Here is a 16548-nt window from a genome sequence, read left to right on the forward strand (position 1 = left end):
TAGTGCATGAATTTGGATCAGTCGTCGGGGCGGTGGTGGGGAAGGAGGAAAATGTAAGGCGAAGTAGGAAAGAATCTATTAGAGATTTTGCGGGGATTTTTCCGGGGTGCAGCGGATGCGATCGGTGGCGGATAGTGTGGGACAGGATGTTTTTTTGACAGCGGGTCGGGACACTGCTGTCAACCCGTCGCCACGCGCCTTTACCAAGTTTCAGGTCTGTCAACGCTGAGCAGACCCGACATGCAATGGCGGAGGAGACAATTCATGTCATTATAGCCTTGTTAAGAGAGGAGTAACAACAATTTTGAGCCCACCTTTAGAATTTACCAGCTCACCAATGGGGTCTACGCTGCTTGGGGATCACGTCAGGTAGGCAGGGCAGGAGTTGAATTACCATGGAATCATTTCATTACTTGACAGCTTGAAATGTGATATAAAAGCTCCCATCTCACAGCAGTTTACTTTCCAAGCTCAGAAGCTGCTGCTTACTGCATTTGGAAGACAGATTGAGCTTTATGCAGGTTGCAAGTGTTTGGAGTAAATACTCTATCCAGTGTCACCTCATTGGAACAACCTTTCCCACCATTGACAGATTGCTTCTGTCATCTCAAGTTCACCTGCCATCTACTCCATCAGCATGGGTGTACTTTATGCTCTCTCACCTTGGTCCGCAGAACCTGACCACGATCAGCCGAACACCAGCATCACCAGGCACACCAGCAGCAACAACACCAACCTTCTCCACAATCACATCGGCTGCTGCACAGGACACAGGGCATCCGCACCCGACCACATTGCTGACCGGGACACCAGGGATGGCCTTAACATGGCCAGATTTGCTTCACCTGACGCTGCACACCCTGGCTGCCACATGATGCGCCAGGTTAGCACCACCCCACAGCAACACCATAAAGCATCCCTACAATGTCCAAGCCATTCCTTTCACATTCATCACCATTGCAGGGGGTACCGTTATGTCTCACCATTCACTGCAACTCACTAAGCCACTTCCAAAGGTGTCTGTCCAAGAACGCAAAGTGTTGAAAATAAAGATTTCAATATTTGACAGTATATTAACAGAAACTTCACAAGAACATTGGCTAAAACACACAAGTGCCTACCCTTGTGTGTTGTTAGCTGGTATGATTGGACTAGGATGAGGGTGAGTGTGAGGGATGGCTAGTGAGATGGGGAAGTAATAATGTAGATAGTGAGGGATGAGTGGAGGTGCAAGGTAAGTTGGTGTGAGTAAGGATGTGCAGGAATAGGGTAGGGAAGGCAGAGTGATGGATGTGATGAGTGGCACAGCAGGATGAGGTTGAGTGTAGTTTTGCAGTAACATTTCGTGATCTATTGGGATCATTGAAAGGTTTGCACCACTGCAGCCTGGTCCTCCTGGCAACACACCTGCTTGTGCCCTCCTGTGCAATGTGCAGCCAGGCTGTGTTGTTGTCCCGGGGAGGTCGCTTCTGCCCATTGGAAGGGAAGAGAACCTCCCTGTGTGCTGTAATTCCCTCCATAAGCATCTGGAGGGAGTCATGGGATAGCCTGCGTGCTGCCTTGTGCTTCTGTACAGTTCTTGTCAGTGTTTGCAGCACATCAATGCTGTAGAATACTAACAGCACAACTGTCAAAGTAAATTAGTGCATGGTCCCTTTAAGGAAACTGGCTGATGACGCATCATCAAATGACATCATCAGACCCACTTCCTTCAATTGGCCAGAAAACTCACTGGACGGGTTTAACAAGTGCAATTAGGGGAAAGTCATGTAGGAGGCCCCAAAAAAAAATCACAAAAAAAAACAACAAAAAAAAAACAAAACAAAAAAGGGCTGTTGAAAAGTGTCTGGAGTGTCCCCCAAATCGGAGGGCACTTGATTTAATGTTTATTATGGTTTACTCTAAAAGAGTTGTAGGAGGCCGTGATAGAGCCAGCAGTGATGCCACCGACCTCGCTTGCCATGGACCTGTCGAGGTAGGGAAAATCATGGCCTGAATGTTTATGTTCTACAGAAGGGATATCCAAAATATGGCTGTCAAATTAGAACATAAGCACTTAAGAACATAAGAAATAGGAGCAGGAGTAGGCCATACGGCCCCTCGAGCCTACTCCGCCATTCAATAAGATCATGGCCGAACTTCAACCTCAACTAAATACATTAAGAGCAAGAGGATAACTAGAGAAAGAGTGGGGCCTATTAGAGACCATAAAAGAAATCTGTGTGTGGAGGCAGAAGAGGTGCGTGTGATTCTTAATGAATACTTTGCATCTGTTTTCACAAAAGAGAGGGACGATACAGACTTTGCAATGAGGGAGGAGGAGTGTGAAATATTAGACAAGATAAACATAGTGAGAGAGGAGGTATTAAGGGGCTTAGCAGCTTTGAAAGTGGATAAATCCCCAGGCCTGGATGAAATGTATCCCAGGCTGTTAAGAGAAGCAAAAGAGGAAATAGCAGAGGCTCTGACCATCATTTTCCAGTCCTCTCTGGCTTCAGGTGTGGTGCCAGAGGACTGAAGGACTGCTATTGTTGTACCTTTGTTTAAAAAGGGAGAAAGAGATAGCCTGAGGAATTACAGTTCAGTCAGCCTAACCTCAGTGGTGGGAAAATTATTGGGAAAAATCCTGAGGGACAGGATAAATCTTCATTTGGAAAGACATGGATTAATCAAGGACAGTCAGCATGGATTTTTTAAGGGAAGGTCGTGTCTGACTAACCTGATTGAATTTTTCGAGGATGTAACAAGGAGGGTCGATGAGGGCAGTGTGTATGATGTAGTGTATATGGATTTTAGCAAAGTTTTTGATAAGGTCCCACATGGCAGACTGGTCACGAAAGTAAAAGCCCATGGGATCCAGGGGAAAGTGGCAACTTGGATCCAAAATTGGCTCAGAGGCAGGAAGCAAAGGGTAATGGTTGATGGGTGTTTTTGTGACTGGAAGGCTGTATCCAGTGGGGTTCCGCAGGGCTGGGTCCCTTGCTTTTTGTGGTATATATCAATGACTTGGACTTGAATGTTGGGGGTATGATTAAGAAGTTTGCAGATGACATTAAAATAGGCCGTGTGGTTGATAATGAAGAAGAAAGCTGCGGACTGCAGGAAGATATCAATGTACTGGTCAGGTTGGCTGAACAGTGGCTAATGGAATTCAATCCGGATAAGTGTGAGGTAATGCATTTGAGGAAGTCTAACAAGGCAAAGGAATATACATTAAATGGGATGACACTGAGAAGTGTAGAAGAACAAAGGGACCTTGGAGCAGGTCCACAGATCCCTGAAGGTAGCAGGCCAGGTAGATAAGGTGGTTAAGAAGGCATATGGGATACTTGCCTTTATTAGTCGAGGCATGGAATACAAGAGCAAGGAGCTTGAACTGTATAAAACACTGGTTAGGCCACAGCTGGAGTCATCATCATCACAGGCAGTCCCTCGGAATCGAGGAAGACTTGCTTGCACTCTAAAAGTGAGTTCTCAGGTGGCTGTACAGTCCAATACGGGAATTACAGTCTCTGTCACAGGTGGGACAGACAGTCGTTAAAGGAAAGGGTGGGTGGGGAGTCTGGTTTGCCGCACGCTCCTTCCGTTGCCTGCGATTGCTTTCTGCATGCTCTCGGTGACGAGACGCGAGACGCTCAGCGTCCTCCCGGATGCTCTTCCTCCACTTTGGGTGGTCTTGGGCCAAGGATTCCCAGGTGCTGGTGGGATGTTCCACTTTATCAAGGAGGATTTGAGGGTGTCCTTGAAGCATTTTCTCTGCCCACCTGGGGATCGCCTGCCATGTAGGAGTTCCGAGTAGAGCGCTTGGGAGTCTTGTGTCGGACATGCGGACAATGTGACCCGCCCAACGGAGCTGGTCGAGTGTGGTCAATGCTTCGATGCTGGGGATGTTGGCTTGATCGAGAACACTGATGTTGGTGCGTCTATCCTCCCAGTGGATTTGCAGGATCTTGCGGAGACATCGTCGGTGGTATTTCTCCATCGATTTGAGATGTCTACAATATATGGTCCACGTCTCTGAGCCATACAGGAGGGCGGGTATCGCTACAGCCCTGTGGACCATAAGCTTGGTGCCAAAATTTGAGGGCCTGATCTTCGAACACTCTCTTCCTCAGGCGACCAAAAGCTGCGCTGGAGGTGGTGTTGGACCTTGTCGTCGATTTCAGCGTTTGCTGATAGTAGGCTCCCGAGGTATGGAAAGTGTTATGTATGAAACTATGTAATACTTGCCACCAGAGGGCGCAACTGTTGGAGTCCTAATGGTCATCTGCACACACATGCAGGGCCAGTATAAAAGTTTGGCTGCCATGTTGTTTAGGCACTCTGGAGTTATAATAAAGAAGACTAAGGTCACACTAAGTTTAGCTCACAGTACTCAGCCTCTTGGAGTTCTTCTATACATAACAATTGGCGACGAGTAACAGAATACGAACCTTCATGCAATCATGGCTGCCTTGGAATATTGGAGAGATTCGTAGAGGGTGATGATTGGGAAGCCTTCATCGAGCAGTACTTCGTGGCCAATGAGCTGGAAGGAGTCACTAACGCGGTCAAGCACAGGGCGGTTCTCCTCACCGTCTGTGGCCCTAAAATATGCGGCCTCATCAAGAATCTGCTCGCACAGACAAAACTAACGGAGAAGGAATATACAGAGTTGTGCACGCTGGTTTGGGACCACCTCAAGCCGAAGGAGAGTATCCTCATGGCCAGGTATCGTTTTTACACGCACCATCGCTCCGGGGGGCAGGATGTGGCGGATTATGTCGCCGACCTGAGGCTCCTCGCGGAACCTTGCGATTTTGGAGCTGCGTTGGGGGAAATGCTGCAGGACTTTTTCGTGCTTGGCATCAGCCACGAGGTCATTCTTCGAAAGCTGTTGGCAGCCGCAACCCTAGATCTGAGCAGGGCCATCGCGATCGCCCAGGCATGCATGGCCACGTACAATAACACCAAACAGATATCTTCTCAGCATCGAAGGTCACTGGCAAGTACTGTGCATAAAATGACATCGCTAGCAGGCCGAACAGCATATGGCAGGGCCTATACATCTGTGGCTGCAAGACCTGTGATGACTCAGAGTCCGCCATCGGGGGTGAATGAGAATCCATTAGCACCATGTTGGTAATCATCGGGCCCATCAATGTCGATTCAAGCACTATGTGTGCAAAGGCTGCTCAACAATGGGACAACTCTAGCCAATGTGTGACATACCACGTGGCAGAGGATGATCGATCCGGCGTGGATCACGCAGCACAGGCAACTCAACCCGAGGAAGAAGTGTATGGGGTACATACCTTCATCACCAAGAGCCCTCCTATAATGCTGAAAGTCAAGTTAAATGGAGTCCCAGTATCCATGGCGTTGGACACGGGTGTGAGTCAGTCAATAATGAGCTGGAAGGCTTTCGAGAAACTGGGGCAATAAAGCACAAAGGCCCAAACTGAGCCCGATTAATGCAAAGCTGCGAACCTACACCAAAGAGCTCATACCAGTCATTGGAAGTGCGGCAGTAAAGGTATCGTATGATGGAGCTTTGCATGACCTATCATTGTGGATTGTTCCGGGCAATGGCCCAACACTGTTCGGCAGAAGCTGGCTAGAAAAGATTAGATGGAATTGGAATGACATCAAAGCACTATCTTCAGTGTGCTCAAGTGCTGAGCAAGTTTCCCTCGCTATTCGAACCAGGCATCGGCAACTTCACAGGAGCCAAGGTACAGATCCATTTAGGCCCCGATGCACGGCCCATCCATCACAAGGCTTGGGAGGTTCTGTACATGATGAGGGAGAAAGTCGAGAGCGAACTGGACAGACTCCAACGCGAAGGAATCATATCGCCAGTCAAGTTCAACAAGTGGGCCAGTCCAATTGTTCCGGTGTTGAAAAGCGATGGCACGGTCAGAATCTGCGGAGACTACAAGATAACGATTAACCGAGTCTCACTACAGGACCAGTACTCGCTGCCCAAGGTGGATGACCTGTTCGCAATGTTAGTGGGGCGGGGGGGAAGTCGTTCACCAAGTTGGACCTAATCTCCGCCTACATGACACAGGAGCTGGCTGAATCTTCGAAAAGACTGACGTGCATCAACACACACTAAGAACTGTTTATATACCACAGGTGCCCTTTCGGGATTCACTCGGCTGCAGCCATTTTCCAGAGAAACATGGAGAGTTTGCTGAAATCGGTTCCGCGCACCATTGTGTTTCAAGACGACATCCTGATCACCGGTCGTGACACCATCGAACACCTACACAACCTGGAAGAGGTTCTAAGTCGCCTAGACAGAATGGGACTCAGGCTGAAACGCTCCAAGTGTGTTTTCCTGGCGCCAGAAGTCAAATTTTGGGGGAGAAAGATTGCAGCAGACTGCATCAGGCCCAAGGACTCAAAGACAGAGGCCATCAAGAATGCACCCAGACCACAGAATGTGACGGAGCTGCGATCGTTCCTGGAACAACTCAACTATTTCGGTAACTTTCTACCCGGGTTGAACACGTTAGAGCCTTTGCACATGTTACTACATAAGGGTGATGACTGGGTTTGGGGCAAATCTCAAGACACAGCCTTTGAGAAGGCCAGGGACCAGCTCTGTTCAAATAAGTTATTTGTACACAATGACCCATGTAAACGTTTAGTGCTAGCTTGTGACGCCTCATCGTACGGGGTCGGCTGTGTGTTACAGCAAGCCAATGTATCGGGCAACCTCCAACTGGTTGCATACGCTTCTAGAAGTCTGTCTAAGGCTGAGAGAACTTGAAACTGACCACAAGCCGCTCATTTCGCTGTTTTCAGACAGCAAAGGTATAAACACCAACGCTTCGTCCTGCATCCAAAGATGGGCACTAACATTATCCGCTTATGACTATGTTATCTGTCACAGACCAGTCACTGAAAACTGTGCCGATACTTTCAGCCGGCTACCATTGCCCACCACCAGGGTTGAAATGGCGCAGCCCGCAGACTTGCTACTGGTCATGGATGCTTTGAGAGCCCGTCACGGCTCGCCAGATCAGGACCTGGACCAGCCAGGATCCTGTGCTATCATTAGTAAAGAGTTGCATCCTAAATGGGAATTGGTCGGCCGTTCCCAGGGAAATGCAAGATGAAATTAAGCTGTTTCACCGACGCAAAGATGAAATGTCCATCCAGTCGGATTGTCTCTTATGGGGTAATCACGTGGTTTTGCCAAAAAAAGGCAGGGAAACATTTATACGCAACCTACACAGTACCCACCCAGGCATTGCCATGATGAAGGCAATTGCCTGTTCGCATGTTTGGTGGCCCGGCATTGACGTGGACTTGGAGTCATGCGTGCACCAGTGCAATACTTGCTCGCAAGTGAGCAATGCACCAAACTTTTGCCAGCCCCTTTCTAGGAAAGATGTTTTTAGTAGTAGTGAACGCTTACTCCAAATGGATTGAATATGTAATCATGTCATCCAGAATGTCCACAGCCACCATTGAAAGCCTCCGGGGCCATGTTCGCCACCCATGGCTTGCCCGAAGTCCTTGTCAGCGTCAATGGACTGTGTTTCACCAGCTCGGAATTCAACGAGTTTATGACCCGCAATGGCATCAAGCATGTCAGGTTTGCTCCATTTAAGCCCGCGTCTGACGGTCAAACAGAGTGGGCAGCCCAAGCAATCAAGCAGAGCAAGAAACACGTGACGGACAGCTCCCTGCAGACCCGCTTGACTCGCATTCTGCTCAGTTACCGGACGCGACGCTACTTGCTCACCGAGGTTCCCCCGGCAGAATTGTTAATGAAGAGAGCCCACAAAACCAGGCTCTCTCTAGTCCACCTGGATCTTAATGATCACGTGGAAACTCAGTGACACCGGCAGAACATGTGTTTGTCCTGAATTACGGTCATGGTCCCAAGTGGGTTGCTGGCACTGTTTTGGCCAAGGAAGGGAATAGGCTGTTTAGAATCAAACTGTTAAATGACCAAACGTGCAAAAAGCATTTAGATCAGACCAAATTGTGATTTACTGACAACCAGGAACGACTTGAAGAGGACATCACCATCGACGTTCCACCAACACACACCCAACCAGCAATCGACCTCGCTGTCAATCACGAGGATGAACCCACCGTTCCTGACAGTCCGGTCAGACCAGCCGCGGTGCAACTCACCAACTCACACACGCCAGGGTTTGAGCATCGATGACCAACTAGGGAGTGAAGGGCTCCGGATCATCTCAACTTGTAAATAACTTGTACCAAAGACTTTGGGGGGTGGGGCGGGGGGAAGTGATTTTATGTATGTAACTATGTAATACTTGCCACCAGAGGGCGTGACTGTTGGAGTCCTAATGGTCACTTGCACACACATGCAGGGCCAGTATAAAAGGTTGGCTGCCATGTTGTTTAGGCACTCTGGAGTTGTAATAAAGAAGACTAAGGTCACAATAAGTTTAGCTCAGAGTACTCAGCCTCGTGGAGTTCTTCCATACATAACAGAAAGTGGTCCACGTTGTCCAAGGCCGCGACGTGGATTTTGATGAACCCAGGGGCAGTGCTGTGTGACGGGGTCAGGTTGGTGGAGGACCTTTGTCTTACGGATGTTTAGTGTACAGCCCGTGGATGTGTATATCTCGGTGAAGGTGATGACGACGGCTTGGAGTTCAGCCTCTGAATGTGCGCAGACGCAAGCATCGTCCGCTTACTGTAGTTCGATGACAGAGGATGGGACGGTCTTGGACCTAGCCTTGAGGCGACGACAGTTGAACAGGTTTCCACTGGTTCTATAGTTTAATTCCACTCCAGCGGAGAGCTTGTTGAGCGTGAGGTGGAGCATTGCAGCGAGGAAGATCGAGAAGAGAGTTGGCACGATGACGCAGCCCTGCTTGACCCCGGTCCGGATGTGGATTGGGCAGTGTGCAGTTCTGGTCACCACATTACAGGAAAGATGTGATTGCACTGGAAAGGGTGCAGAGGAGTTGCCTGGGTGGGAAAATTTTGGCTATGAGGACAGATTGGAGATGCTGAGTCTGTTTTCTTTGGAACAGAGGAAGCTGAGGGGAGACCTTACTGAGGTGTATAAAATTATGAGGGGCCTGGATAGAGTGGATAGGAAGGACCTGTTTCCCTTGGCAGAGGGGCCAACAACCAGGAGGCATAGATTTAAAGTAATTGGGGGGAGGTTTAGAGGAGATATGAGGGGAAATCTCTTCACCCAGAGGGTGGTGGGGGTATGGAACTCACTGCCTGAAAGGGTGGTAGAGGCAGAAACCCTCACCACATTTAAAAAATATTTGGATGTGCACTTAAAGTGCCGTAACCTACAGGGCTACGGACTAAGAGCTGGAAAGTGGGATTAGGCTGGATAGCTCTTGGTCGGTCTGCATGGACACGATGGGCCGAAATGGCCTCCTTCCGTGCTGTAAATTTCTATTCTATGATTCTATTTCCACTTTCCTGCACTATCCCAATATCCCTTGATTCTCCGAGAGTCCAAAAATCTGTTGATCTTAACCTTGAATATACACAATGACTGAGCTCTGGCATAGAATTGACTGGATGCGTGTGGGTAAGGCCCCCCCAATTAATATACTGAAATTGTTTTAGGTTTAGAACAACAACAGTGAAAAGTGATAAAGAAAATAAATAATTTGTATTTCTATAACGCGTCATGTAATTATCTTTGAAATAGAGTCACTTATATAGGTAAACGCAGAAGCCATTTTACAAACAGCAAGATTCCAAACATTTATTTCTGGTTGTGTGAGTTGAGGGAGGACTATGGGCTGGGACACCTGGGAGAACTCCTCTTTTTTGTATAATGCTATGGGATCTTTTATGTCTACCTGTATCACTGGAATGGGCAGATGGAGCTTCAGCTTAATGTCTCAACTGAAATGTTTCGTACAATGAACACCTCAACAATCCATTATTTTGCCATCCGTCCAAACAAAATGTTACTTTGTGAAAACTGAAGGGCGGGAGATTTTAACTTTTAAGTGTTTAATATCTAAAAAGTGTAGTTTATTCAAAACGTGTGTGCACCATGGTGGCACCATTTGAAAGGCGTGGTGTATAATTCCACATACCTGAGGGGGCCCAGGATGAATACACTTAGGGCTAGACTTTCCACTTCACATTGCCTATGTATCCCCATATATCACCCAAAACGGACTGCTATCGCCCATTTTGACCAAAAAGTGGAAACTAGATCAGAAACATAGCCGGAAAATTAAGCTCCCAAGTTTCGGCTCACTTCGCCGAACTGATCGCCGAGGTGATCCCCTGTACATCACCCATCCCAACTTTCAGCACATTCCCAGGCTGATCGCTCGCCGAGAACATTGCTGGATAATAGTTGCTTTTCCTGGGCCTTTCTCATCGAAATGGGCACTACGGGCGCCATTTTGAATTTCGGAGGAAGGGAGGTGGCAGCAAAAAAACTGCAGCTGAGATATTTGTTAGTTATTTAAGGCTATTTTACAGATAGATCGACTCAGATTCACACGCTGGTTTCTGAAAGGATCAATCGAAGAGGTGGCAGAGTAATGCGTAGACAGAGACAGAGGAGACAGAGGAGGCGAGCATTCAGCCAACAAAGGTACTTGGAAAAGCAATCTTACCTCAACTTGTCTGAAAACACGTGTCTTAGGAGGCTGCGCTTCCGGAAGGAGGTCATCGATGAGATTTGCGAGCTCGTCAAGGGGGATTTGCAGCCTTCCAGCACCATCAGAACCGCACTGTCCGTTTAGGTAAAGGTTACTGAAGCACTAGCCTTCTATGCATCGGGATCCTTTCAGGTTTCAGCTGGTGACATCTGTCATATCTCTCAGCACGTCATGCACTGCTATATTCGGCAGGTGACTGAAGCCCTTTACACTTACAGAATTAACTTTATAAGATTCCCTATGACCAGGGAGGCACAGACCGGGAGAGCTTTGGGTTTCTCCAGAATAGCAAACTTCCCCAAAGTGCAGGGAGCAATAGACTGCATGCACATCGCCCTGAAAGCACCTTTACATAATGCGGAAGTGTTTCGTAACAGAAAGGGATTCCACTTCCTAACTGTGCAGCTTGTTGTTGACCACAGCCAACTCATTCTGACAGTTAATGCTACATTTCCTGGCAGCATCCATGATGCGCACACCCTACGTGAGAGTGCTATCCCTAACCTGTTTGCCAATCAGCCAGAAGGTCACGGTTGGATGCAGGGGGATAAGGGATATGGCTTTGCCAGCTGGCTGATGACCCCATTGCTTAATCCCATCACTGAAGCAGAGAAACGTTACAACGAAAGCCACATTGCGACACGGAACATCATCGAGAAGACAATTGGAGTCCTAAAGCAGCGCTTCAGATGCCTGGACTACTCTGGTGGCAGCCTACAGTACCTGACCAGGTCGCTGAGTTTATTGTAGTGTGTTGCATGCTACATAACCTAGCAATAAGGAGAGGACAGCAAATGCCTGATGGTGCTGCAGGTCCTCCTCCAGAAGGAGGGGAGACAGAAGAGCCGGTCAGCGAGGAGCAAGAGGAGGAGGAGGAGCAGGAGGAAGAGGAGGCTGGTGAGTGTTATGCTCATAATAAAGGATGAAACTGAGTACTGTGTACAATGAGCAAGTGTGACCTTAGCTCCTTTATTGCGACTCCAGAGTGCAGGTACCTCGTGGGTGGCCTGCTTATATACCGTGCTCCCAAGGGATGCTGGGATACCTTGGGACTCCAACAGGTAGGCCCTCTGGTGGTAGTGTGATACAGGTTGCAAGGTGTTAGATACATAACATCACTCCCCCGTAACGTCAACTGTACACTTATTTACAAGGTGAGATGATCTGGGACTTTTCGCTCCCTTGTTGATCTTATTGGTACAAATGTGGGTGTGGGTGAGTTGGTCAGTTCTTCACTGGGCTATTGGGCAGCTGGCCTTGCCGGGCTGCTGGGGATGGTGAGTTCGGCTTCGTGGTCAAACATGATGTCAGTTGCCACTTGTGTGTGTGTTGGAGGGTCAAAGTTGGTGGTGTCTTCTTCGGGTTGTTCGTAGCTATTGGTGAACCGCAATTTGATTTGGTCCAAATGTTTTCTGTGCATTTGCCCATTGGTCAATTTGACGTGAAACACCCTATTCCCCTCTTTGGCTGTGACCATGCCAGCGAGACATTTGGGACCATGTCCATAATTGAGCACAAACACAGGATCATTGATCTCAATATCGCGTTACAAATTTGCACGGTCATGGTACACACTTTCTTGATGCCGCCTGCCCTCCACGTGATCATCGAGATCAGGGTGGACAAGTGAGAGCCTTGTTTTTAGCGCCCTTTTCATGAACAGCTCGGCTGGGGGAACCCTGGTGAGTGAGTGGGATCTGGTGCGGTAGCTGAGCAACACTCAGGACAGCCGGGTCTGCAGGGAGCCTTCCAACAAGCATTTCAAACTTTGCTTGATGGTCTGAACTGTCCGTTCTGCCTGGCCATTGGATGCGGGCTTGAACGGGGCAGATGTGACGTGTTTGATCCCATTGCGGGTCATGAATTCCTTGAATTTACCACTGGTGAAGCACAGCCCATTGTCACTGACTAGGACATCAGGCAAGCCATGTGTGACAAACATGGTTCGTAGGCTTTCAATAGTGGCCGTGGACGTGCTTACAGACATTATCGCACATTCAATCCATTTTGAGTAAGCGTCCACGACAACCAAAAACATTTTGCCTAGAAAAGGGCCCGCATAGTCCACGTGGATCCTTGACCATGGTTTGGAGGGCCAAGACCACAAACTTAGTGGTGCCTCTCTCGGCGCATTGCTCAGCTGAGAGCAAGTGTCGCACTGGCGCACGCATGACTCTAAATCTGAGTCGATGCCGGACCACCACACATGGGATCTGGCTATGGCTTTCGTCATTACAATGTCTAGGTAGGTGCTGTGCAGTTCACAAATGAACGTATCTCTGCCTTTCTTAGGCAAGACCACGCGATTACCCCACAACAGACAGTCCGCCTGCAGGGACATTTCGACTTTGCGCCTGTGGAACGGCTTAATCGCCTCCTGCGTCTCCGCTGGGACACTGGACCAACTCCCATGGAGGACACAGTTTTTTTTACCAAGGACAGTAAAGGATCCTGGTTGGTCCAGGTCCTGACCTGGCGGGCTGTAACGGGGGACTTTTCGTTTTTGAATGCCTCCATGACCATGAGCAAGTCCGCTGGCTGTGCCATTTCCATCCCGGTGGTGGGCAATGGCAGCCGACTGAGAGCATCAGCGCAGTTCGCTGTGCCCGGTCTGTGGCGGATTACATAGTTGTATGCCGACAGTGTGAGCGTCCATCTTTGGATGCGGGCAGAGGCATTGGTGTTAATCCCTTTGCTCTCAGAGAACAGCGATATGTGCAGCTTGTGGTCAGTTTCAAGCTCAAACTTGAGGCCAAATATGTACTGGTGCATTTTTTTACCCCGTAAACGCATGCCAGAGCCTCTTTTTCAATCATGCTGTAGGCCCTTTCGGCCTTGGACAAACTCCTGGACGCATACGCGACCGGTTGCAAAATCCCCAATTCAGTAGCCTGTTGTAACTCATACCCGACCCTGTATGACGACGCATCGCAAGCTAGCACTAATCTTTTACAAGGGTCATACAGGACAAGCAGTTTGTTTGAACACAACAGATTTCTGGCTTTCTTAAAGACAGCTCTTGTGAATTCCCCCATACCCAGTCGTCTCCCTTGCGCAGTAGCACATGTCGGGGTTCGAGCAGGGTGCTTAACCCAGGTAGGAAATTACCCAAATAGTTAAGGAGTCCCAGGAACGACCGCAGCTCCGTCACGTTCTGTGGTCTCAGCGCGTTCTTGATGGCCTCCGTCTTGGCGTCGGTGGGTCTGATGCTGTCTGCTGCAATTCTTCTTCCCAAGATTGCAACCTCCTGCGCCAGGAAAACGCACTTCGAGCGTTTCAACCTGAGCCTCACGCGATCCAACCAACTAAGAACCTCTTCCAGATTCTTCAAGTGCTCAATGGTGTCTCGACCTGTAACCAGTGTGTCGTCCTGGAAAACCACGGTGTGAGGAACCGATTTTAGCAGGCTTTCCATGTTCCATTGGAAGATTGCCGCGGCTGATCGAATCCCAAATGGGCACTTGTTATAGATGAACAGACCATTGTGCGTGTTGATGCACACGAGGCCTTTCGAAGACTCCTCCAGCTCCTGCATCATGTAGGCCGAGGTCAGGTCCAGCTTGGTAAACATCTTCCCTCCAGCCAGGGTCACAAATAGGTCGTCTGCCTTGGGTAGCGGGTACTGGTCCTGTAGCGAAAAACGGTTCATCATTACTTTATAGTCCCCACAAATTCTACCGTGTCGTCCTCTTTAAGTGCCGGGACAATCGGACTGGCCCACTCGTTGAATTCCACTGGCGCGCTGATGCCTTCTCGCTGCAGCCTGTCCAGCTCAATTTCCACTTTCTCACGCATCATATATGGTACCGCCTGTGCCTTGTGGTGGATGGGTCGCGTACCGGGAACCAAGTGGATCTGCACTTTTGCCCCCGAGAAACTTCCAATGCCTGGCTCGAACAACGATGGAAACTTGCTCAGAACCTGGGCACATGAGGCGTCGTCGATGGACGAAAGCGCTCGGATGTCATCCCAGTTCCAGCAGATTTTTCCCAGCCAGCTTCTGCCAAACAATGTGGGGCCATCCCCTGGCACAATCCACAGCGGGAGTTCATGTACTGCTCCGTCATAGGAGACTTTGACTTCTGCACTGCCAATTACAGGGATTAGTTCCTTGGTGTGAGTCCTTAGTTTGGTGTGAATGGAGTTGAGCTTGGGCCTGTGTGCCTTTTTGCCCCACAGCCTGTCAAAGGTCTTTTTACTCATTATGGACTGACTCACACCCGTGTCCAGTTCCATAGATACTGGAATACCATTCAGTTCAACTTTCAACATTATTGGTGGACATTTCGTAGTGAATGTGTGTACCCCGTACACTTCTGCTTCCTTGGTACGAGTCTCCAATTCAGCCTGATCCCCAGGGGATTGATTTTCCTCTGCAACGTGGTGGTTTGCAGGGTTTGCAGCTCGCCTGCACATTCGTTGGAGGTGTCCCATTGTTCTGCAACCGTTGCACACATAGTGCTTGAAGCGGCATTGATGGGGCCGATGATCACCGCCACAGCACCAACAAGGTGTTAACTGCCTCACATTAACCATTGATGGCGAACTCTGGGTCATCTGAGGTCGGGCAGCAGCAGCCGGCGTGTACGTTCTGCCATGTGTATTCCTGCTCGAAACCGACGTTACTTTATGCACAGTACTGGCCGAAACCTTTTTCCTCTGCGAAACCTGTTTGGTGTTGTCGCTGGTGGACATAAATGCCTGGGCTACCGTTATGGCTTTACTTAGATTCGGAGTTTCTACAGTCAACAGTTTGTGAAGGATTGCCTCATGGCCAATGCCCAGTACAAAAAAGTCTCTGAGCATTTGTTCTAGGAATCTTTCAAGTTCACAATGTCCTGCGAGGCACCTTAGTTTGGCGACATAGCTCACCACTTCCTGGCCCTCCGATCGCTGACACAAGTAGAACCGATATCGCGCCATCAAAACGCTTTCCTTAGGATTTAGGTGCTCCCAGACCAGCGTACACAATTCTTCATAGGATTTCTCTGCTGGTTTCGCCGGAGCTAGGAGGTTTTTCATGAGGCCATAGATTGTTGCCCCACAGACAGTTAGGAGGATCGCCTTTCATTTGGTGGCCTTTCAGCTCGTCCCCTTCCAGCTCGTTGGTCATGAAGTATCGGTCGAGTCTCTCCACGAAGGCCTCCCAATTGTCCCCTTCTGAGAACTTCTCCAGGATACCAACTGTTCTTTGCGTTTTTGCGTGGTTGTTCGTTACCTCGTTGCCAATTGTTATACTCATAATAAAGGATGAAACTGAGTACTGTGTACAATGACCAAGTTTGACCTTAGCTCCTTTATTGTGACTCCAGAGTGCAGGTACCTCGTGGGTGTCCTGCTTATATACCGTGCTCCCAAGGGATGCTGGGATCCCTTGGGGCTCCAACAGGTAGGCCCTCTGGTGGTAGTGTAATACAGGTTACATGGGGTTATGCTATATAATCTAGCAATAAGGAGAGGACAGCATATGCCTGATGGTGCTGCAGGTCCACCTCCAGAAGGAGGCGAGACGGAAGAGCCGGTCAGCGAGGAGCAAGAGGAGGAGGAGGAGCAGGAGGAAGAGGAGGCTGGTGAGGACCTCGGGGAGGACCAGCCTGGTGATGTAGCCATTGTCCTACCCACCACCCCCCCCCCCGCAGAAGAACAGTACGCCATGGGAGTTACGCAGCCACAAAGCTGTTGTGTCAGCAGCTGATAAAGGAACGCTTTGCATGAACTTACATTGAGGATCATCACATTTACATTTAGATTAACAATTACGTTTATGCATTCGCGTTGAGTTACGTTGAGTTACATTTTAGCCTTGCCTGCACTGGCCTGGCCTTTGTAGTGCAGCATTTGCATTAATGCTTAACTTAAGGAATGTTATTACAAGAGAATAAAGATGTTAAGTTATTCAAAATGCCTAAGTTAA

Source organism: Pristiophorus japonicus, chromosome 21, assembly GCF_044704955.1.
Source record: "Pristiophorus japonicus isolate sPriJap1 chromosome 21, sPriJap1.hap1, whole genome shotgun sequence".
NCBI classification, from domain to species: Eukaryota; Metazoa; Chordata; class Chondrichthyes; family Pristiophoridae; genus Pristiophorus; species Pristiophorus japonicus.